The 24,442-nt window shown below is 46.9% G+C and overlaps 1 long non-coding RNA gene across 1 annotated transcript in view; it reads right to left on the bottom strand.

Moving 5' to 3' along the window:
• LOC148534569 (uncharacterized) overlaps positions 1 to 24,442 on the bottom strand; it is a 104,261-nt gene that overhangs the window by 34,058 nt on the left and 45,761 nt on the right. Inside the window, exon 3 of the long non-coding RNA XR_015877649.1 lies at positions 16,333 to 16,440. This is a non-coding gene — a long non-coding RNA (uncharacterized LOC148534569). The remainder of the gene's footprint in view (positions 1 to 16,332; positions 16,441 to 24,442) is intronic.

Raw genomic sequence — 24,442 nt, 5'->3', positions numbered from 1 at the left:
ATGCATTCCACCTGCTTGTGCTGCTTGTGTCATCTAGGCGGCACGGTGCACTTCCTCCACCTAAAGCATCAGTCTGTGTCCAGCGCCAGTGTCAACCTGGCAACATTGGCCGCAACTCAGTGTCCAAGTGCGCAATCCAGCGCACCATCACCAGTGTCATCCAGGTGACACTGGTAGCAATTCAGCATCCTCAGTGTGCAATCCAGTGCACCGTCGCCAGTGTCATCCTGGCGGCACCGGTAGCAACTCTGCATCCTCCTGCCAAGTCATTCTGCCCTCAAGGCAACAACCAGCCCAGAGGCTGCTACCGGCCCAAAGGGTGCATCACCACTCATAGGCCCTCAGGCCTCAACCAGCCCAGAGGCTGCTACCGGCCCAAAGGCTGCATCTCAACTCATAGGTCAACAGGCCTCAACCAGCCCAGAGGCTGCTACCAGCCCAAAGGCTGCATCACTACTTTTAGGCCCTCAGGCCTCAACCAGCCCAGAGGCTGATACCGGCCCAAAGGCTGGATCACTACTTTTAGGCCCTCGGGCCTCAACCAGTCCAGAGGCTGCTACCAGCCCAAAGGCTGCATCACAACTTATAGGCCCACAGGTCTTAACTAGCCCAGAGGCTGCGACAGGCCCCAAAGGCCACATCACAGTTATACGGCCGCATCTTTCCAAGATACTCCAGCCCTCAAAGCTGTGCAGGACTTTTCCCCACTAGTGACCCCTGTGTCTACACTCTCTGTGTTTCTCAGAGCAAGTCCACAACTGGATCTCTAGTAACACTCAGTACACCCCTGTGTCTACATTCCCTGTGTTTCTCAGAGCATGTCTGCGTCTGCATCTCTACCAATTTTCAGTACATTCCTGTGTCTACATTCTCTGTGTTTCTCAGAGTAAGTCTGCAACTGGATCTCTAGCTATACTCAGTGCACCTCTATGTCTACACTCTCTGTGTTTCTCAGAGCAAGTCTGCGTCTAGATCTCTAACAATTCTCAGTACACCCGGTGTCTACATTCCCTGTGTTCCTTGGAGCAAGTCTGCATCTGGATCATCTCCAGTATCTATCTCAATTCTAGTGTTTCCTATTGTTAATACATTTCTAGGGTTCCCAGGGCTAACTCTTTCTAATATAGTTTCCGGTCTACCTGCCAATCCCAGGTACCTGTCCAGAGGGCTGCGACCTGCTCACTTGGTGTAGCGAAACCCAAATCCCAACTGGAGAGGTCACTGGTGAAGACTACCAAGTGAGTTAGACTCCGCGCATTTGGGCAGTTCTAGCCAAACCTGGGTTTGGCCATAATAGTTGTTCCCTCGCCACCCTAACTCCCTGGTTCTTGTCCTCATCTGAGGAACTTCCTGAACGGATCGTGACATCCTAAGGGTACTTTAGACTGAGAAAATTGGGAACCACTGCACTAGAGTGAAGATGCTTGTCACACGTTTTCTTGCAGTATGCCCCGTGTCAGTGCTGCTTTGCTTGCTATTAATTTTTCCAGGCAGGTGCATACATAGGGCCTGATTCAGACTCACTCGCAAGCGCTTGAGGGCTCGCAAGCGGGTTGATGGTAAGCTCTGCGCATGCCCCGGAGTGAAAGAGAAATTCTCTTGCTCTGTGGCTCACTACAAAAGGGGCGGCTGTCGATGTTGATCGACAGCTTGCCCCATTTTGTAGGCGTGGCGGGAGGGTAGCTTCACAAACGGAGGCGTTCCCATACGAACACCTGCCGTTTGTGGGCGGCCCCACTGACATCACCAGTGATGTCAGTGGGAGAGCTTCCGGCTCTATTAGAGCCAGAAGCTCTCTGGGGCTTGCGGCCGCGAGACTGCATGCCCGATGGTCAAGACCATCGCAACCATCATCCTGGCCACTCGCAATAGCTGTGGGTGGTCACCCACAGCTATGCGAATGCCAGGAGGCCGCACTAAAAATAAAACGCCCTGATTCAGAGCAAATGCTCTTTCAGAGCGTCCGACTCTGAATCAGGCCCATAGTGCAGACAAAACTGATACCTATCCATGCCACAAGGACTAAAATCCTCTCTCCGTAAGGCTTGGGTTCCCCTGGTGAGCATTGTTAATTTTGACAAGGATTTTAAACAGAGCTCGAAATGAGAATTTAGAGGTGTGGGTATGGAAAATTTAATCCACCCCTCCTCTATTTACTCCCCCCCACCCTCCTCTATTTACTCCCCCCCCACTCTCACCCAACACACTACAGCTTCTTCCCTGCCAGACCTCTGACCTGAGGACTGTCCTCCAGGGTCTCCTCGATGGACAGCTTGTCTGTCCTGAGCATGGCTAAGGCTACTTGGAGGGAAGCATGAACTGACAGAAGATGTCCACAGTCCCACCTCTGAACCTTTTGTTTTAGTCTTAGGGCCTGTTTCAGCAAGGAACGCAGTTACTAATACGCATGCAATTGGCTGATTATTGCGTACTGCGCATGCATCGCAGTGCGCGAACTAGCCATTGTGATCAGGACTGCGATCGCAGTGACTACGCAGTGACCATCTCAGAGTGATTGACAGGAAGTGTCTTTTGTGGGTGTTGACAGTGGGTGGTCAGATGAACGCAAGCGTGCCCGTGCATTTGAACGCCGTTGCAGGGGCATGTATAAATTAGCCACTGCGATACCCTACGCAGCCTGAGGCCTGACATTCATGCGTGGAAGTTAGCAATTTCTGAGTATGGTCAGGGCTTGTGCAAGTGTGCGTGAGGCTGCAATGATACTCGATTGTACCAATGGTTTTGCAGACTTGCTAAACATTATGGATGTGTGTAAGGTAAAGTTGGCGTCCTTATGTTGTGCAGTGGAGGCATCGCGATCGCAAATATTACCATACTATCGCAGTTGAACTGCGGGCGTAATCATTATTGCATTTGCAGTTACGTTCCGTAGTGAATCAAGCCCTTAGTCACTTATTTAAAATTGTAGTTGGTTTAATGTCACATTTTAGTCTTTTTGTTTTGTTTCAGTCAAGATTTAGGACCTCATTCAGAGTCTCTCGCAAGCGGCCTATGTTGAGGTGCCCACTTGCACACGTCATCTCCAGGAAGTGTAGTAAAACATTGGTACATCGAGCACCATCGGTAGCGATCGCAGCGCTTGTGGTTGCGTTACCCTGCCGCAAGCACTGCGAGTACTTCAGTGTAAAAAACAAGCATGTGACGTGTACTATGATGCTGCCTGTTAATTATGCACGCCTTAAAAACGGCTTTGAAACACTTAGGCACGCCTGTGTTCGCACCTCAACTCCCCCCGTTATTAGTGTCCTGCCCCTGTTACCACCCACAAACGTCCTCTCCTGTCACTCATTTCACTGGGCTGTCTTTGCTGGGCAAGCGAGTGGGCTGCGCTCGCACAGAGTAGTTCGTGCATGCGCAGAACAAAGCGTGCACATGTGCGTTCGCAAACCATCGGCCTGCTTGTGAGCGCACAACGCTTGCGAGAGACTCTGAATGAGGTCCTTAGTCAGTGTACCTCATTTTTCATTTTAGTATAATTTTAGTCAATGTTTTAGTCATTATTTTTGCCAATAGTTTTATGATACTGTAATGGATTTTACTGAAAACCTTTCCCATTGAACTTGAAGTCAGCATACCTTAATTATGTGTTTAGTAATCTAGGCTCAGTAGGCTGAGTAAGAATGTGTTACATACTGACTTACTGTAGTACTGCTCCCATATATTGTATACAAATTAATGGTTTAAGGCCCTCATTCAGAGCCGTACGCTCTGAGCAGAGCGCACGCTCTGAATGAGGGCCGGGCTCCATTTTCATGGAGCGTCCTCCTGGACGCTCGTATAGCTGTGGGTCACCACCCACAGGCTATACGAGCGTGCATTGTGATGGCCGCGATGGTCGAGACCATCGCGACCATCGAATTTGCGAGCCGGAGCCTGCGGTTGAAAGCCTCAACCTCTATCAGAGCCAAAATCACTCCCACTGACATCACTAGTGATGTCAGTGGGCCGGCTTCTGACGGGAGGCGTTCCCGTGGGAACGCCCCCGTCAGGGAGGCACGCCCCCGGCACGCCCACCAAAGGGGGCGTGCTGTCAATCAACATTGACAGCACGCCCCCTTTGATCGGACACAACGAGCGAAGGACTTTCCTTCGCTCGTCGCGTCTGGCGCATGCGCACGACGGAGCTCCCTCCGTCGTGCGCATGCTCAGTCCATAACATCGACCCACTTGCGAGCGGACAGCCGCTCGCGAGTGGGTCTGAATCAGGCCCTAAGTTTGTTAGAACAAGTGCAATACACTCATATTTCCTTCACATGGGTCATATTTATTTTCTGCATATATCTAGAACACATACTTGTACTTTAAAAATGTAAAGTAATGGTGCATACACACGGTCAGATTTTTCCTTCAGATATGAACGATAACGATTTAAAAATCGTTCAGTCGTTCATATCTGAAGGAAAATCGTTCATATCTGACATGCCTGAACGATGGACGATCAACGATGCGCGTTCCCGATGGTCAGATAACGATTTCTGATATCTGATGTGTTTGCAGTCAGACTTGGACGATTCCATTCATTTTAATGCAGTCAAAAATCGTTCAATCGTTCAAAACTTTGGTAAAATCGTTCAAATCGTTTAATCGTTCAATCGTTCATCTGACAAATCTGACAAATCTGACCGTGTGTATGCTCCATTACTCTACTTCAAAAATAGAATTTAGACCAGTGTTAATATTGACAAGGATTTTATGATTGAGTTTTAGTCTTAGGCGCTTATTTAAAATTAAACACAGATTTCGTCATCATTTTTGTTTGTTTATATTATTGCTATTGTTACAATTTAGTCCTCAAAAAATGAAGCTGACAATTACTTTTAGGCAAAGTTTTCGACAAAATTAACACTGCTGGAGAGGTGTATATTTCTCATCAAAATTAAACTTCCGATTACTTTAGAATCAGGACTGCTGAGCAGAATCTCATGCCCGATGTAGCCGCCTCTTGCACTCAGACAGTCTGTTCAGAAGAAACCTAGAGAGCTGTTACTGTGCCAGCCATCCCCTCAGCTGCACATATAACTTTGACAAAATCTGGTGCTGCACATGAATTCTTGGTAGTTGGGGGTGGAGAGGGGGGGGGGCTGTTACTGTGCAGACCACTCCTCTAGGGAATCAAAGCAATACCTTTCCCAATCCATATTCTGGATAAGTTGGAGTCATGGATGGGCAGGATGGGTCCAGAGTTCATCCTCATCTACTGTAATTGTCATCACAAGCTCCCACCAGTGCAACTGGAAGGTCCAATATGCTCCCCATTAAATGTATAAATGCCTTCCCGGGAGGCCGGGAGCAGCACCCGATTTTCTGGAGGCTCTCGACCAATTCGGGAGGGTAGGCAAGTATGTAATAGGGTCATCTGCAACAAGGGGTATTTTGATTTGAGGCTCGTAACGTGTGTGTTAGTTGAATACATACAGTAGCTCCAGCAATGTCTTCTAGTACATATCGATCAGACAAAGCATGATTTTACATCTGGCAACTCTCATTTTATTTATTATTAAATGAGCTATGCCATGAAAAATGTGTTTTCTAACATTTAAAACAAGGTGATAGGCTATAAGAATAATCAGTACTCCCTCATCTTTGCGGCCCCCTGCGCAAAGATGAGGAAGTACTGGTTGCACTACTTACGTATCTTCACTAGTCAGTGAAGATACGTAAGCAGCGTAAAGATCAGCCAGTGTCCAACGTCATTCCCTACCATCCAAATGGCCATGGAGGGGAAAGATATCCCTATGGCGAGCGAAGCGAGCCACCGTGCCCGCAGCGTGGCGAGAGAAGTGAGCCCGCAAGGGTCCGAATGGTATTTCCTCATTTTTACGCTACTTACATATCTTCACTGACTAGTGAAGATACGTTAGTAGCGTAAGCGGCGCCTCCAGCAGGGAGCCGCAAAGATGAGGAAGTACCGAATAATCTTGCTATGTACTATTTATTTTTGTTTTGTTTCTGCACACTGCTTTTGATGAATAATTATTCTTCAGTGTCTTGGAGTACAATGGCAACAACAATCATATGGCACATGATGCAGTGAGCAAAGAGGCTTTGGAACACTCCTCTGAACTCTTTTTCCACAATGATAACATGCCCCTCCTTCTTCCCCTTCTGTCTACATGTCATTTGTTGACAGTCTGAGAGCCACTGTGTGTGTAGCAAGCTGTGTCTTTGTCTGGCAGCAGGATAATGTGTTTTGTATCTACTTACTGTGACTTCATCACCTTATTATCTCCCCTCTACCATCACATGACATGCTGTAGACCTTTAGCAACCATTATCATTTGCCCTCCACAGAGGTTTTGAAAAGAAGATAATGATTAGAAGATACTTCACTTTCTATATAAAGAAAAAAAACTTTATGTGGGTTTGTTGCTTTAAGATTAAAATACAACTCACATATCTTAATGCTGACAAATATTACAGCAAAAATAGTATTTAAGAGGTTAATTGGGCATAGGAAAACAAATGTTCATGTAGAGGTGGATGTCATCAGTGGAGAATCTGGACTAGTCCTTGTCGCGGCTCCAACCATGACATTTTGTGACATCATCACATTGCGCCTTGCGATGGGTCTGCAGAACTTCGGGGGGTTTAACCTCCCCAATTGGGAGTGCGGGATATCTCTCAACATTCTGGGAGTATCCTATGCATTTCGGAAGGATAAGCAACTATTCTCTAAATGAACAAAGAGAATAGTTGCTTATCTGGTTCATATAGAGAATAGTGGCTTATCCTTCTGGAATGCCTAGTATACGCCTAGAATGTTGCAAATATATCACAAATCTTATGTAAGTGCTTGTATCTAGCAATGACCTTTTATCCAAATTCTTCATCTTGGGGATGCTGGGTAAACACAGAGGTTCTATCCACTTGAAGGTAAAGAGTATGTGAGTTAGGTACTATATCTGCCCTGTGTTTAGGAAAAAAGTCCCCGTTATTATCAATGGGGATTACGCCCCGACCCATATGTACCAAACTTTAAAAGTGAAGCTTTTCAGAGTTTAATCCCATTGGTTTACAGCATTCTCAGATGGCGCAAATAACTTTATACCAATGGAGGCATATTTGGAGGTGAGGGATCTTATGATCCCATTCTTATGATCTTAAGGTCTGTTACAAGTTTATACCTTATTGTTGCCAACTGCATGTGGATATAAACAGGAGGAATTTGCATCCATTTTGTATCTGCATCAGCCACACCAAGAGTATCATTAGTAGCCCAGAGATAAGGGACAATATATTCCCATCTCAAGGGTACTCGCTATTAAAGACAGAACAAAACATGCATACCGTGTGTATGTATTATCACAAGAAAATTAACATATATAATAAATAATTGGTAGACAATCTGGTGTGTTGTTCACATGTTCAATTGAAATTATGACATATCTGTTGATTTCTGCTGTTTCAATGCACCATTTTACTTATATCTGAGTGCACAGGAAACAGGGTAGACAACACTGTACATATGTTATCATTCATCTGGCATTTTTGTGCCAAATGGTGCGAGACACTTTGCGCGACTTCAATGACACACCATGGATAGCTAGTTCTGGACTCTGTAGCATCTTTTTCCTACTGCAGCCGCACACCAGCAGACTTGTAGTGTACTGGTGACTTAGTATTTGCAGTTTTCTCACAATCATGGCAGTGTAAATTCACACGATACTGCATGGCGCAGCTTACTCATATCAGTCCTGGTCCCTTTTTTTTTTCCCCCCCCATATTAGCATCTTTTATGCACAGCTATAGCATGCAAATCAACCAGTAGTGTACAGGGTATACGGACAGTGTTCTTTTGTAGCATTGGCAGTGTGAAAAAGACGCCAATTGAGTAAGTTATTGTTGAAAAAACGCATTGGGCGGCTTAGTCGCATTTTCTTGGTGCCCCAAATGGGGTTACTTGGCGCGATTTGATGGTACATGTATGTCGACACATCTGTATTGTTTGTTTTCTCTTCTCTTGCAACAGGGTGACAACTCAAGAAAAGCTGTACTATAGTAACTAATATTATATCTCACATGATACATCAACCAAATGCTCAAGGGCTCATTGTAATAAAATTGACATAACTTCATGTAATAAACATAACCTATATCACAGGTCTGTTTGCATTCAGTAATTTATGTGGGCACCGCCTTGGTCACGTTGTTTTCTAGATAGAGCTTATCTGGTACATTACGATTATTTAATGGGGATTTCCAAATCCTTTCTAATTACATCATTCTCAGCAATATTTTGTTCACACATTGGATGAATAGAAACAGTTGGTTAGGTATTCCCCTTTTTGTGTTTATGAAGGTTCTACAAACAAAACTTTGCACAATACTGTTTTGTATGCTTATTTCTGAGAAATGTAATCAATATTTTAATCACTTATCAAGCTGTTTTTTGCATAAAATTATGCATATAGGCCCTGATTCAGAGCCGGACGCTCTGACCAGAGCGCTCGCTCTGAATCAGGGCCCACCTCCATTAAAATGGAGCGTCCTCTAGGACGCTCGTATAGCTGTGGGTCACCGCCCGCAGCATATACAAGCATCCAACAAGATGGTCGCGATGGTCTTGACCATCGCGACCATCGGACTTGCGAGTGAAACCCTGTGGTCGGGTTTCTCAACCGCAAGGCCAGGAGTGATTTTGGCTCTATCAGAGCCAAAATCACTCCCACTGAACATCACTAGTGGTCAGTGGGGCCGGCTTCAGACGGTAGGCGTTCCCATAGGAACGCCTCCGTCTGGCAGGCACGCCCCCGGAACGTCCACCAAAGGGGGCGTGCTGTCAATCAACATCGACAGCACGCCCCCTTTGGTGCGAGACCCGGAGCGATGGAAAGTCCTTCGCTCGCCGGGTCTCGCGCATGCGCACGACGGAGCTCCCTCCGTCGTGCGCATGCGCAGTGGGGAACATCGACCCACTTGCGAGCGGACTGCCGCTCGTGAGTGGGTCTGAATGACCCCCATACTGCAGTTTCTGCATAATTTTATGTATTGTTCCTATGTACTAATAGAACAATGCAGGAGATTTCACAGTAATCTCTGTTAAAGTGCTAATTAGCACTGCAGACCGCAGTCCCCATTATTATAAATGGGGACTACGATCTGACCCCCTATGTACTAAACTCCAAAAAGCAAAGCTTTTCTGAGTTTAGCCTTGGTAGTTTACACCATCTTCAGAATATACTGTTTGCCTATGTGCACTCCAGGGGCAGGAGAGAGATCTTTCGATCCCCCCGCAGCCCCCAGCCCGCTCCGGACGATGACGCTGTGCACATGTGCAGTGTCAGCTTCCCTTGGGGAAGTCTTTAACTTCTGTGAAAGACTTCTACAATTTGCTGGAGATATAACTCGTGGGGACAGCAGTTACTGCAACTGCTGTGCTTGCGAGTTACCCTTTGTACATAGTTGGGATATTTTCATAAAAAATTACAATATCCCCGGCGATATGGATAGATAATAATCATGACTGGTCTGTGATTATTAGTACATAGACCCCTTAGACTTGTCATCAAACGTAACTCTTCATGGGTAATTACTTCTACAGTTTTATTCACTTGGAAAATTCATTACATGCAACATTGTAATATTTCTCATCTTAGTGTGTTACCGTTTGGTCTAGAGATTTTAGTAAATTAGTAGCTAGAAATCTGTTGTGATTCCATGCATCTTCATCTATATAATTCCAGCTAAGTTTGTAGGTTTACACACACAGGTACTGTACATGACCATTTCTGTATTCGCCTTCTCTGACATTATGAGGGACAATGATTAGGGATTGGAGAAGTGGCCCGGGAAGCTAGCTATACAAGACGTGCTTGCACATAGCTCCTTACACTTAAAACTCTACCCAGAATCTTACCAAAATTGGGAGCTTCGGAAGTGCCCGAGATTGTGACCTACCTTTGCGCCATTAGGTCTGACACTCCGCCACCAACTGATGCCAACGCCAGCAGCAATAGAAACTATCAAATAATTACCACATACTTTTCATACCTCTGCCCTCCAAACAAGAGAGTATATGAAGTGTCAGATCCACCAAGTAAATTATGTGGTGTTTATTAATGATTATCTCATCAATGGGGGCTCTGTGGTACTAATCTTAAACTGCCCACACACATAGCGATATTTTACCCGATCTGGCCGAACGACAGATCGTGTAAAATATGGCCAAATCGTGAGGAAATCGTGATTCCCCACTCACTATCATGATGCGATGCGCGTCCCCGCTGGTCGTACATCGCATCTTCAGATCTGCCGTGCAGTAGGGCAGATCTGACAATCTAGGAGGCGATGCACTGTAAAAGTCTGACTGCAGGAGAGATCGTTTGAAGATTGGACACCAAATTGTGTGCAGATCGTGTGGAGATCGTGTGCAGAGCTGCCGGGGAGAGTTTCAAGGGAAATCGTACATAAATCGTACACATCGGCTGATCGTGTGCACATCGGTATGTGTGTGGGACCTTTAGTCAATAAGCGAGCCAGGTTTCTGGCCTGCAAACCTGCGGATACACCACCAAAGAAAAAATTGTCATCAGTGCTTGAACCCACTCTTTGCTGGGGCCCAGTGCCACAACCAGCAATGTCTACGTAGTGACAAGTTATGCAGTTTTATGAACTTACATTCATTATGTTGATAATTCACATCCAATTATTACACAAGTCCTACCTTACATAGTATCATAAACTTTGTTCACCAGTTAGTTGTCTTGAAAGAGTTCTACAGTTACTGTATGAAGTTACTAAATGTACTGTTTTGCGTAAAGTTTATCTTGCTATAATACAGATGTTTAGTCTGCTGCCGTCAGTATGGCATATTTACCTTTAATCTTCCTCACATTGTTGAATTACAGGTAAAATAATTATTCCAATGATATTATTGTTTTATAGTCATTTGGGTAAAGATGCACAAAACCACTCCAGGATAACATGGGAGTCCAGCGACCCCTGCTGGTCATACAATTTATGTTAACCGAACCACACAATCCACAGCAGCCCTCACCTCCCTTTCACATATTTAGCAGCTTATCATTTTGAAACTCCTCAAACTATTAACAGAACACCTACCATCTAGGTGCAACTAGGAACCCCTTGCCCTGTATTATCTTTATCCTCTTACAATACCCAAAATAATCTCAAATACTGTCAGTATAAGACCTGATACTATCAAACCTAACAAGTAAGTAGCCCTCATTGCAACCTTTCACTTGGTATATATATATATATATATATATATATATATATATATATATTCAATATTTATTGAACAAATATAGAACTTGTGTTGTCTTAAAACTAGGGGTGAGCGGGTTCGGATTTCTGAAATCCAAACCCCCCCGAGCCCCCCCGATCCGAGGCAGATCCGAGTCAGGCTCGACTTTTCCCGCCTGACTCGGATCTGAAATCGAGGCAAAACGTCATCATCCCGCCTTCCGAGTCTCGCGGGTTTTGGAACCTATATAAGGTACCCGCGTCGGCGCCATTTTCTCACTCGGCTGTGGACAGTGAAGAGGGAGGGTGGGAGTTAGGGCTGGCTGGGCTGTGTAGTGTAGTGTAGTGTAGTGCAGAGTAGTGTTGTGCTGTGCTGTGCTGCGCTGTGCTGCTGTTGTCCACTACTTCAAAGTCCATAGGGGCTGGCTGTGTTGTGTTGTGCTGCTGTTGTTAATAGGGGCTGTGTCCACTACTTCAAAGTCCATAGGGGCTGGCTGGACTGTGTTGTGCAGTCAATTCTCCATAGGGGCTGTGTCCACTCCAAAGTCCTGTGCAGTGTCCCAGTCCTAAAGGGGTGCTGTAGTGTTGTCCAGGGGGTGCTCTGTCCATCAGGGGTGCTCCCCCCAAGTGCTAAAAAAATAATATTTTTTGTGTGTTTCTGAATTGTGTGCGCAGTAGCCGCACGTGCATCAACAAAGTAGTGCCAAGCGTGCGCCTGTGTCATAAGTAAAGGGCCGGCTGGCTTGACCGTTAAAGGGTGCTGTAACCCCCAAAGTACACTCCAGTCCAAACCCAAAAAAAAAATATTTTCTGTGTTTGTGAATTGTGTGCGCAGTAGCCGCACGTGCATCAACAAAGTAGTGCCAAGCGTGCGCCTGTGTCATAAGTAAAGGGCCGGCTGGCTTGACCGTTAAAGGGTGCTGTAACCCCCAAAGTACACTCCAGTCCAAACCAAAAAAAAAAAATATTTTCTGTGTTTGTGAATTGTGTGCGCAGTAGCCGCACGTGCATCAACAAAGTAGTGCCAAGCGTGCGCCTGTGTCATAAGTAAAGGGCCGGCTGGCTTGACCGTTAAAGGGTGCTGTAGCCCCCAAAGTACACTCCAAACCAAAAAAATATATATTTTCTGTGTTTGTGAATTGTGTGCGCAGTAGCCGCACGTGCATCAACAAAGTAGTGCCAAGCGTGCGCTTGTGTCATAAGTAAAGGGCCGGCTGGCTTGACCGTTAAAGGGTGCTGTAACCCCGAAAGTACACTGCAGTCCAAACCAAAAAAAAAATTATTTTCTGTGTTTGTGAATTGTGTGCGCAATAGCCGCACGTGCATCAACAAAGTAGTGCCAAGCGTGCGCCTCTGTCATAAGTAAAGGGCCGGCTGGCTTGACCGTTAAAGGGTGCTGTAACCCCCAAAGTACACTCCAGTCCAAACCAAAAAAAAAATTATTTTCTGTGTTTGTGAATTGTGTGCGCAGTAGCCGCACGTGCATCAACAAAGGAACAGCGCCAAGCGTGCGCCTGTGTCCCATAAGTAAAGAGCCGGCTGGCTCATTTCTTAAAGGCTGGTGTAACCCACAAAGTGCACTACTCTCCAGCAAAAATAAAAAAATATTTTCTGTGTTTAGCTGCACGTATATATCAAATCGATATAACATAAATGGAGGACCAAACTTTCTCCGATAAAAATAAAATAGAGAAAGATCAAGAACCACTTCCTCCTAGTGCTGAAGCTGCTGCCACTAGTCATGACATAGACGATAACATGCCATCAACGTCGTCTGCCAAATCCCGTCTAGATTCCACTTCACTAGGCAGGCGATACCAAGACTGTACAGAAACGTCAGAAAAAGTGTCCTCAGTGTCCTGAAAAATGCCGTTGTACCCAATGTCCACTTAACCATGGACATGTGGACAAGTGGAACAGGGCAGACTAAGGACTATATGACTGTGACAGCCCACTGGGTAGATGTATCACCTTACGCAGCAACAGCAGCAGCGTCACCAGTCACAGCATCTCAGAAACGCCAGCTCGTTCCAAGGCAGGCTACGCTGTGTATAACCGGTTTCAGTAAGAGGCACACCGCCGACAACCTCTTAGAGAAACTGAGGGAAATCATCGCCCAGTGGCTTACCCCACTTAGACTCTCCTGGGGATTTGTGATATCTGACAACGCCACCAATATTGTGCGGGCATTACATCTGGGCAAATTCCAGCACGTCCCATGTTTTGCTCACACAATAAACTTGGTGGTGCAGAATTTTCTGAAAAGCGACAGGGGCGTGCAGGAGACGCTTTGGGTGGCCCAAAAAATTTCTGGCCACTTTCGCCATTCAGCGACTGCGTGCCGAAGACTGGAGCGCCAGCAAACACTCTTGAACCTGCCCCGCCATCACCTGAAGCAAGAGGTTGTGACGCGGTGGAACTCAACCCTCTATATGCTTCAGAGGATGGAGGAGCAGCAAAAGGCCATTCAAGCCTATACATCCACCTATGACATAGGCAAAGGAGGGGGTATGCACCTGACTCAAGCGCAGTGGAGAATGATTTCCGTGTTGTGCAAGGTTCTCCAGCCCTTCGAACTTGCCACACGTGAAGTCAGTTCAGACACTGCCAGCTTGAGTCAGGTCATTCCCCTCATCAGACTTTTGCAGAAGCAGCTGGAGAAATTGAAGGAGGAGCTAAGACGGAGCGATTCCGCTCGGCATGTGGGACTTGTGGATGAAGCCCTTCATTCGCTTTGCCAGGATTCCAGGGTGGTCAATCTGTTGAAATCAGACCACTACATTTTGGCCACCGTGCTCGATCCTAGGTTTAAAGCCTATGTGGTGTCTCTCTTTCCGGCCGACACAAGCCTGCAGAGGTGCAAAGACCTGCTGGTGAACACACTGTCAGCTGAAGCGGAACGTGACACGTCAACAGCTCCTTCTTCATTTTCTCCCGCAACTGGGGCTGCCAGGAAAAAACAGCTATCCTAAGCAACCCGCTGGCGGTGATGCAGGGCAGGCAGGACCAAGTTTGGACATCTGGTCCGGACTGAAGGACCTGGCAACAATTTCTGACATGTCTACTGTCACTACAGGCGTAGGAGGTTGCTTCCACAGAATGTGGAGAAGATGATGTTCATCAAAATTAATTATCAGCTCTTCCAGGGAGACCAGCCTCCAGAACGTACAGAGGGACCTGTGGTGGTGGATTCAAGTGGGGACGAGTTAATACTTTGTGAGGAAGAGTATGTACACACTGAAGAGGGTGAGGAATCGGTGGATGAGGAGGATGAGGATGACATCTTGCCTCCGTAGAGCCAGTTTGTGCAGGGACAGATTAATTGCCAGCTTGTTTTGTGGGGGCCCAAACGAACCAATCATTTCAGCCACAGTCGTGTGGCAGACCCTGGCGCTGAAATGATTGGTTTGTTAAAGTGTGCATGTCCTGTTTATACAACATAAGGGTGGGTGGGAGGGCCCAAGGACAATTCCATCTTGCACCTCTTTTTTTTCTTTGCATTATGTACAGTTTGGGGCCTAGTTTTTCAAACTGCCATCCTGTCTGCCACTGCAGTATCACGCCTAGATGGATCACGTGTTTGTGCCGCCCACTCGTGTCGGTTAGCATAGTCATCCAGCTACCTCGGTGCAACCTTTTGGACATAAAAACACTATTGTGAGGTGTGAGGTGTTCAGAATAGACTGGAAATGAGTGGAAATTAAGGTTATTGAGGTTAATAATAGCATAGGAGCAGAAAAACCTACAAATTCTGTGATTTTAGCTGTTTTTATGATTTTTTTCAAAAAAATACAGATCCAAAACACAAAACCCAGAACCCAAAACACGGAAGGGTGGTTTTGGCAAAACCAATCCAGATCCAAAACACGAAGAAAGATCCAGATCCAAAACACAAAACAAGAAAAGTGGTCGTGCACACCCTTACTTAAAACCACTCAGCCAACAGATTCCGAATGATTCTCATAGCAAATTAAGACATAGGGGGACATTTTTCAATCTTTCTAAAGGGTGGAGACATGAACAAGTGGAAAAGTTGTCCATAGCTCTTTAGAAGGTTTGATACATTTTCAATAAGTATTCTTTTCCAGCATATAACAATGCTCACCCAAAACCGCCACTCACATATACTCTTATCCTGATCTCCCCAGGTTTAACTTTATCGTCTACACTCTATTAACAATTTAGTCTCTGCACTCTTTTAAAATCCATGCTAAATAGTTACCATATTTAAGGCAAATAAACCGTGCCTCTTACTGAGAACTCACTCATGCCGTCATCATGAAACAACCCCTACCATTGGGTATGTCTGTACTCTAAATTATCCTGAGGTGTAGCGAAAAATATGGACTGCAACTTAATGGAGCTTACAGTTCTGACTGTTAATTACCATTCCCCACATACCCCTTAGGAAGCATGTACTCTACCTACAACATAACTCCATCCAGATTGCACTCAGGGCTCAATTCAGACCCGCTCGCTAGATTCGCTCGCACGCAGTCAACAGCTGCCAAAGTATGCAAATCTGGCGATCGCACGGCAAGACATTAACACGCCCACTATGTCTTGGCGTGTGACCGCGGTGTGTATTTAGACACCCACCATCCTGTCCTATGATGCCCGCTTTTCCTTAGTGATACACGTCATCTCCAGGAAGTGTATGCAACAATCGGTAACATCAAGAAACACCCGAACCATATGCAGCACTTGTGGCTGACCATACCCTACCGCAAGCACTGCGAGTGCTTCAGTGTGTAATTCAGCCATGTGAGGTGTATTATGATGCTGCGTCGTAGTTATGCATGCCTTTCAAATGGCGTTAAGATGCACAGACACGCCTGCGTTTGCACCACCACTCCCCCGTTTCCATCAACAAACACCTGTCACCACCCACAAACGGCTCGTCCTGTCACTCAATCTAGCAGGGCGTCTATGTACAAGGGGTGAGTACTTTGCGATCGCATGGACTGCTTCACGCACGTGCATTGCGTCATATACGCAGGCGGCATTCAATATAACATGTCCAAGACACAGCAATTGGTATTTCAACGTTTTGAGACTATTTTATTGTCTAGTCATCAGGATGAACATAGTTACATATACACTGACCTTATAACACCCTCCACCGTCACCACGTGTACTGCCGGGGAGCGGGAACCTCCGAGAGACGCTCTGATGTGACTTCATCATCTGCAGCCCGCTACCGTAGCAACAGATCTAAACAAAAATAGTGCCATATTTACTAACAGTAAGTGTCAAAATCGAGCGTATCACTGGGTGGGAGCAGGCACAAAGGAACGTGGACAATATAAACGTGGTCGTTACTAACGGAGATGCATGCAGTTTCATGATGGCCATACTTATTATTCTCAACATTTGCCCTCCACCAATGATTCTGATGGATAGACAACAAGAAATGCAGGGACAAAAGCAGCGTCGGGAATATACAAGAAGGTGTGGTCAGAGGAAAAGACAGAGGGATGGGACGTCAGACCCCCACTGCCGCGGAGATGATAGTATTCAATATTTCCTCGCATACGTTGACTGACACCAAAATGAAGATGTTGAGCAGGGGTCTATCGTTTGTCCCTACGGCTCAGTTTAATGATCTACAATGGGAGGTTGAGAAGTAAAAACTTGCTCGCCAGTTGAAGCTGCATGAATACTATAAAGGGGCTAAAGCTAGTGTGAGGACTGGAGAGCAAACGGGTACTCAGATTCCTAGTCAGCTGAAGAAATTGCAGAAAAAGAGCTCATTTGAACCAAACTCTAACAACTCATCTATACAAACATTTGCTTGGATGCTAGATACCACTGGTATTGAGTCCTTGAAAAATACAGTATATGACACTAAATTTGCATCTTATAATAATTTTAATAAATTAGAACGTGAAGCCCTGCGGGATTTGTCTAGGTATACTGATATTATAATTCTCCCCGCTGATATTGTTTATTAGACCCGATGAAAGTGCCACATTAATAAAAAGGGCACTGAAACGTTGTCACTCATGCCGTTGATCCTGTGAATATTGTGAGCCAGGAGTGCACCATCATCTGGTGAAGTACATAAAAAACAAAGTGGTTGGTTTTTTACAGACAGACCTCAGTACATTTCTAGATGAGGGCCTACATAGATCCAATAAAACTAATAAGTAATCTTCCCATGCCAGCACCAAAGTGCTTAATAAGTACAGCACCAGAGAGAACTAGGCATATTTAGCATTTGGTGGGTTCTCTATCCATCTACCAGCATCTACACATTAATTTCCTGTACATACAACACTTACTTCAGGACATAAATAATCGGTTGTTTACCAGCAATTACTGAACTCCACCATTTTGGGAAGGCATAACTCAGGATAGGGGGTGAATTTAGACTTGGGGTTTGTTTTATTAGGTAGCTATTGTTCCAGGGTACATGCTTTTTTTGGTTCAGGTAAATTAGAAAGCTACAGTTTTTAAACTATTATCTCAAGAATTTTACCATTGAATAGATAGGAAATTTCAACTTGTGTACTCACTGTGGCTTCACTTGGGTGCACAAAGATGGCCGTCGTTTGTGGGCTTTAGTGGCGGTGGGCTCGGGGGAAGCGGCCGTTAGCTGCAGCGGGACCCGGGGGAAAGGCAAGGTGTGGGTAGCGGGAGTTAGCAGCGGTCCGGACCCGGGGGCGGTAGCGGTCCATACCGGTGGCGGTTGCTGGTGGCAGTGCGGGCGGCGGTTGTGCAGGCGTTGGGACCTGGGGTAGGTAGCAGCACACAGATGCAGGCTCAGATCTGGAAAATCCGTGATACCTGCTTCTGTGTTTAAAAAAATTCCTGTATATATATTAAAAAAAAATGGCGTGGTGCAGTCCCCAAAAAACAACCAGTACCAGGCTTTGGAGACCCAGTACTGGTTGTGCTAAATACAGGGGACAAATGACATAGGGGTCCCCAGTATTAAGCACAACCAGCACCAGGCTTTTTAGAACCAGTCCTGGTTGCAAAAATACGGGGAACAAATGATGTAGGGGTCCCCTTTATTCAGCGCAACAAGCACAGGGTTCTGAGCTGGTCCTGGTTCTGGAAATACAGAGGGAAAAAATGCGTAGTGTCCCCCTGTATTTACCAGAATCAGCACTGGACCCTTTTTAGCGGGGGGGGGGGGGTGATGCCACAGCCAGGGGAGCCCTCTCACCGGGCCCCCCAGCCGAAGCATCATCCCTGACTGCTAGTCAGCCCAGGCTGGGGATCCCTGGGGAGCTGGGGACCCCCCAATAAAAGGGCCCCCCTCTCCAGGGCACCCCAGTCCCAGGCTGATAGCCCGGGGCTATCCTGTGGCTCCCCTGGCCGGTGGGTGCTGGGTTGATTGCATAAAGTGTGGTGGAAAGAAAGAATTAAAATATTGTCTTTTGCAGTTCCCAGCAAGCCTCCCCCACATGCTGGTACTTGGAGAACCATAAGTATCAGCATGCGGGGCATTACGGGCATGCTGGTACCTGTATTTCCACAGCAAAAGCAATATTAAAAAAAACACACAACACACACACCGTAGAAAAGTAAAATTGGATTAAAACTTACATGCACACACTATCTCACATACTCACCTATGTATCCCTGTAGCCAATCTGTCCTCTTCTCCAGTAGGTTATTCAATGGCGTACCTGTAATAAAAAATCCATACTCACCTCCTTCTATGCGTGGATCTGTCCTTTTTGTTCCAAAGTAGGCAATCCAGAGTCTTGTAAAAAAAAAAACCCAGCAAAAACACGGACCCTCGTACATTAGTAGTGTCTAAGGACACCACTACCGGAATGAACGCTCCGTCATGAGATTTCAGTACAGAAATCCCAGTGTGGAGCACTTATTGGCTGAGAGAGGCGAGCCTTCCGCCTCTCAGCCAATGAGCGATTCTCACCATTGACTTCAATGGTGAGAACCACGCATACCCATTTAAAAAATTGCACCTCAATTCAAAGATGGCCGCTGCAAACCAATCACGGCATGCAGCGTCATCACCCCGCCCCCTCAGCTGGCTTATATAAAGCCAGCGCAAGGTGCCGTCCAGTCAGTCCATCAGCTGGGTAGCTGGAGAGAAGACCATCCGAAGCATGATGATGCCGTGGAAGCCCTGGACGGGCGGCGGCCATGCAAAAGAGCTTAAAGGCCAACGCCCGTCCAGGTAAAGACGCCATGGAAGCCCTGGGGAAAGCGGCAGCCATGTAAAAGAACTTAAAGGCTGCTGCACCCCAGGTGAAGGCGCAGAAAAATAAAATATTAAAACAAACTCTTTGTTTTATTTTAATATTTCTTTTGCAGGGGTACTATAGGTACCAGCGGGCCCTTATTGCCCCACCTGCTGGTACCTGTGGTTCTCCAAGTACCAGTTTGCCGGGATGCCTACTGGGACTTGTAGTACTACTGCAAAAGACAATATTTAAATTTTCATATGCACCAGACTACACAATCAACCCGGCACCAACTGCCAAGGGGCCTGGGCCTGGGGTGCCCTGGAGAGGGGGACCCCAGCTCTCTAGGGATCTCTGGCCTGGGCTGACTAGCAGTCAGGGGTAATGCTTCGGCCCGGTGAAAGGGCTCCCCTGGCTGTCGCATCACACCCCTGCTAGAAAGGGTCCAGTGCTGGTTCTGATAAATACAGGGGGACCCTATGCATTTTTTAACCCCTGTATTTCCAGAACCACGACCGGCTCAGAGCCCAGTGCTGGTTGCGCTGAATATGGGGGACCCCCTACCTCATTTCTCCTCCATATTTTGGCAACCAGGACTGGTTCTGAAAAGCCTGGTGCTGGTTGTGCTTAATACTGAGGACCTCTACATCATTTGTCCGCTGTATTTAGCACAACCAGTACTGGGTCTCCAAAGCCCGGTGCTGATTGTCCTTTGGGGGGTGGGGCCACGCCATATTTTTTTGCTTTTTACACAGGGTTTTTTTAAACACAGGAGCACAGACGTTTCTCACTGATACCCTCTATGCTTCTGTGTTTATTTATATACAGATGCAGATATCATGGATCTTTCAGAACCGAGTCTGCATCTGTCCGCTGCTATCTCCCCTGGGTCCTGCCACCTGCACCACCGCCTTCGCTAATGCCCCCGGGTCCTGGCCACAGCTAACGCCAGCTACCCCCCTGGGTTCTGGTAATAACTTACGGCTGCTTCCTTTCCCCGAGCCCACCGCCACTACCGCCCACAGTGACATGCCATCTTGGTGCACCCAAGTGATGCCACAGTAAGTACACCTGATGGACTTAGGCTGCGCAGAAGTCGTATCTCTATAATGGCAGATTCGTGAGATAATAGTTTAAAAACTGTAACTTTCTCAATTACCTAAACCCCAAAAGCACCTACCATTGAACAATAGCTACCTAAGAAAACAAGCCCCAAGTATAAATTCGCCCCCTACCATGAGTTATGCCTTCCCAAAAATCACCCATAGAGAACAGCAGAAAAGTGGTACCAATTGGAAATTTAGATTACTCCCAAGTCCTTATTTTTTCTATTTTTGCCCTGAAATTTGGCATGCAGCACTGAGCGACAGTTCTACCAGCCCATGCCAAATTTCAGCTCTGTACCTCCAATAGCTTTTGAGATGTAGACCCTTAAACACCATGCCTCCCCTCAGGATTTCTCTATGAAAAAAATCTGTTTTTTTTCGAGGGGACCCCTACATCGTTTGTCCCCCGTATTTTGGTAACCAGGACTGGCTCTGACTAGCCTGGTGTTGGTTGTGCTTTACACAGATAACCCCTACGTTGTTTCTTCCTTGTGTTTAGCACAACCAGCACTGGGGCTCCAAAGCCTGATGCTGGTTGTGCTGTGGGGGCACGTCATTTTTTTTTAATATTACACATTCATTTTTTTAAAACAAATCATGGATCTCACTGATACATCCATGCATCTGTGTCTTATTGATTTGATTTTCTCAGGTGCATGCCCAGCACCAGCACCAGTGAGTCCCTCTGTTTCCCACTGATGATTCTGTGCATGGCCCTGTTGCTGCCACTGCCCCACACACCTGCAGCCTGCCCCCACAGCCATCTCGCCATCTGCACCCTTAAAACACCTACTGTGTGCTGTCTGCTCCTCTACCCATGTTAGTGTACCTATTTGTTGTCCTTCTGCCCTGCAGGTGGCCCGATTTGCTCATCAAAACCCTAATGGTTAATAAATGATAAAAAAGTAATGAAATTCTATAGACAAAAAACCTTACGGTTTCATATGTCCCTTTAAGGCTTCTTAGACATGATCTGAAATTTCACAAAACCTACTGAATTTGTGCCACTCAAACTAAACAAAGCAATGAAATTACGATCATTAAGGCTGATGCCTTAATGGACATGTTCTTTGTGCAATACAGATATGGGCCCTGATTCAGAGCCGGACGCTCTGACCAGAGCGCTCGCTCTGAATCAGGGCCCACCTCCATTAAATTGGAGCGTCCTCCTGGATGCTCGTATAGCTGTGGGTCACCACCCACAGCATATACGAGCGTCCAACAAGATGGTCGCGATGGTCTTGACCATCGCGACCATCGGACTTGCGAGTGAAACTCTGTGGTCGGGTTTCTCAACCGCAAGGCCAGGAGTGATTTTGGCTCTATCAGAGCCAAAATCACTCCCACTGACATCACTAGTGATGTTAGTGGGGCCGGCTTCAGACGGTAGGCGTTCCCATAGGAACGCCTCCATCTGGCAGGCACGCCCCCGGCACGCCCACCAAAGGGGGCGTGCTGTCAATCAACATCGACAGCACGCCCCCTTTGGTGCGAGACCCGGAGTGATGGAAAGTCCTTCGCTCGCCAGGTCTCGCGCATGCGCACGACGCAGCTCCCTCCGTCGTGCGCATGCGCAGTGGGGAACATCGACCCACTTGCGAGCGTACTGCCGCTCGCGAGTGGGTCTGAATGACCCCCCGGTATGCCATTACACCCTGTGGTTAACTGCAGATTCAGCACTCTCACAAAGTGAGATTGCTGTCACACACAAAATGGTGGAGCTGCTAATTCACAGAATTGTGTGCTCATTAGAATACACACATGCAGTCAATACAACTGAGGTCTGAGCAGAAGATAGAGCTGCACAGATGGGATAACAGTGGAGTGGATGAGGGAAGAGACAGAGCGGTGTGCATGGGGACATATAGGCGTGGAGAGGGGGTGAAGATTAAGCAGCACTGATGGGAAAAAGCCAAAGTGATGCAGATGGGTGAAAAACAGTAGTGCAGATGGGGGCACAAAGTAATGCAGATTTGTGGAAAACAGTGGTGTGGATGCAGAGGACACAGAGTGGCATGGTTTGGGAAAACACAGCGACATGGATGGGGTACAGAGTGGCATGGGTGCGGGAAGACAGGGCAGTGCAAAAACAGATTGGTATGGATGAGGGAATACAGATTAGCACAATTGTAGAACACACATCAGTAGAGATTGGGGAAGACATATTGGTGCAGATAGGGGGGGGAGACAGATTCCCACGGTTTGGGGGGAGGCAGAGTGGTGCAGATACAGGAATAAAGAGTGGCACAGATGAGGGAAAGACAAAGTGGTGTGACTAGGTGGAAGGTGGTGGTGCAGATGGAAGGAAACAGAGTGGCACGAATGCAGTAAGACAGGAAAGAACGGATGGGGAAAGACAGATTAGTGCGGATGAGGGAATAAAGAACTAGCACAGTTAGACCACACAGCAGTAGGGATTGGGGAAGATAGAGCAGAATGGAGTTGCATATAGTGTACATGCATAGACAGCAGTGGCAGTTCTAGGGGCGGGCTTACAGGGCCATCGCCCGGAGTGCCGGCCCCTAGAGGGAGCCACTGAGTCCCCAGAAGGAAAAAAAAAAAGCAACGCCGGTCTCCCCCCCGCTAGCCACTGCAGGGTGGCTCCATTTGCCAGGTGCCCACTGAGATTTGTTACCCGGGCACCTGGCTGCCTCCCTGCAGAGGCAGCCAAAAGCCGGAGCTCAATCCTGAGCTCTGGCTTCCGGCTCCAGCAGAGAGCACTATGGGAGGGATGTCATGATGTCTCTCCCATAGATCCAAGGAGCAGGAGCTCACTCCTGAGCTCGGGCGCCCACAGAGAGCACTATGGGATGGACGTCATGACATCTCTCCCATAGATCCATGGAGCCAGAGCTCACTCCTGAGCTCCGGCTCCCGCAGAGAGCACAATGGGATGGACGTCATGACGTCTCTCCCATAGATCCATGGAGCCACGGCTCAAGGTAAGTATTGTGTTTGTATTTTAATTGTATTTTTTTTTTCAGAAGCACCAGCACTGGGGACATGTCTATAGGGGGCATTACTACTGGGGTGATTACTATAGGGGCATTACTACTGGGGAGATTACTATAGGGGGCATTACTACTGGGGACACTACTAATGGGGCACTACTTTAGGGGCAATTACTACAGGAGGCACTACTATAGGGGACATTACTACTGAGGGCACTACTAATGGGGGCATTACAACTGTGGGCACTACTATAGAGGGCATTACTGCTGTGGGCACTACTATTGGGGGCATTACCAATGAGGGCCCTACTATAGGGGACATTACCAATGGGGGCACTACTACTGGGGCATTACTACTGTGGGCATTGCCAATGGGGGCATTACCACTGCAGGCACTACTAATGAGGACACTGCATGGGGGGCACCACTACTGGGCCATTGTGTAAGGGGCACCACTGCTGTGGGCATTGTATAAGGGACACTACTACTGTGGGCCTTGTGTATAAGGGGCACCACTATGTGTCATAACATGAATAAGGGACTACTGTGTGGCGTAATTTGAATTGGGGAAAATGCATTATAAAGGGAATTACTGCATGTGGCATAATGTATTATACAGGGCATTACTGCATATGGCATAATGTGTTGTACAGGTTATTACTGCGTATAGCATAATGTGTTATGCAGGGTATTACTGCATGTGGCATAATGTATTATAAAGACCAGTACTGTGTGTTGCATAATGTGTTATAAAGGGCAATACTGCGTATGGCATAATGTGTTATACGGGGCATTACTGCGTGTGGCATAATGTGTTATAAAGGCCATTACTGCGTGTGACATAATGTGTTATACAGAGCATTACATCATGTGGCAAAATGTGTTGTAAAGAGCATTACTGCGTACGGCATAATGTGTTATGAAGGGCATTACTGTGTATGGCATAATGTGTTATGAAGGGCATTATTGTGTAAGACATACTATGTAAGGCGCA

The sequence above is a fragment of the Taudactylus pleione genome, unplaced genomic scaffold (assembly GCF_031769625.1).
Source record: "Taudactylus pleione unplaced genomic scaffold, aTauple2 ptg000066l, whole genome shotgun sequence".
In the NCBI taxonomy this organism is placed as follows: Eukaryota; Metazoa; Chordata; class Amphibia; order Anura; family Myobatrachidae; genus Taudactylus; species Taudactylus pleione.
The sequence above is the reverse complement of the archived record's forward strand: the minus strand, read 5'-3'. Positions and strand labels throughout refer to the sequence as shown.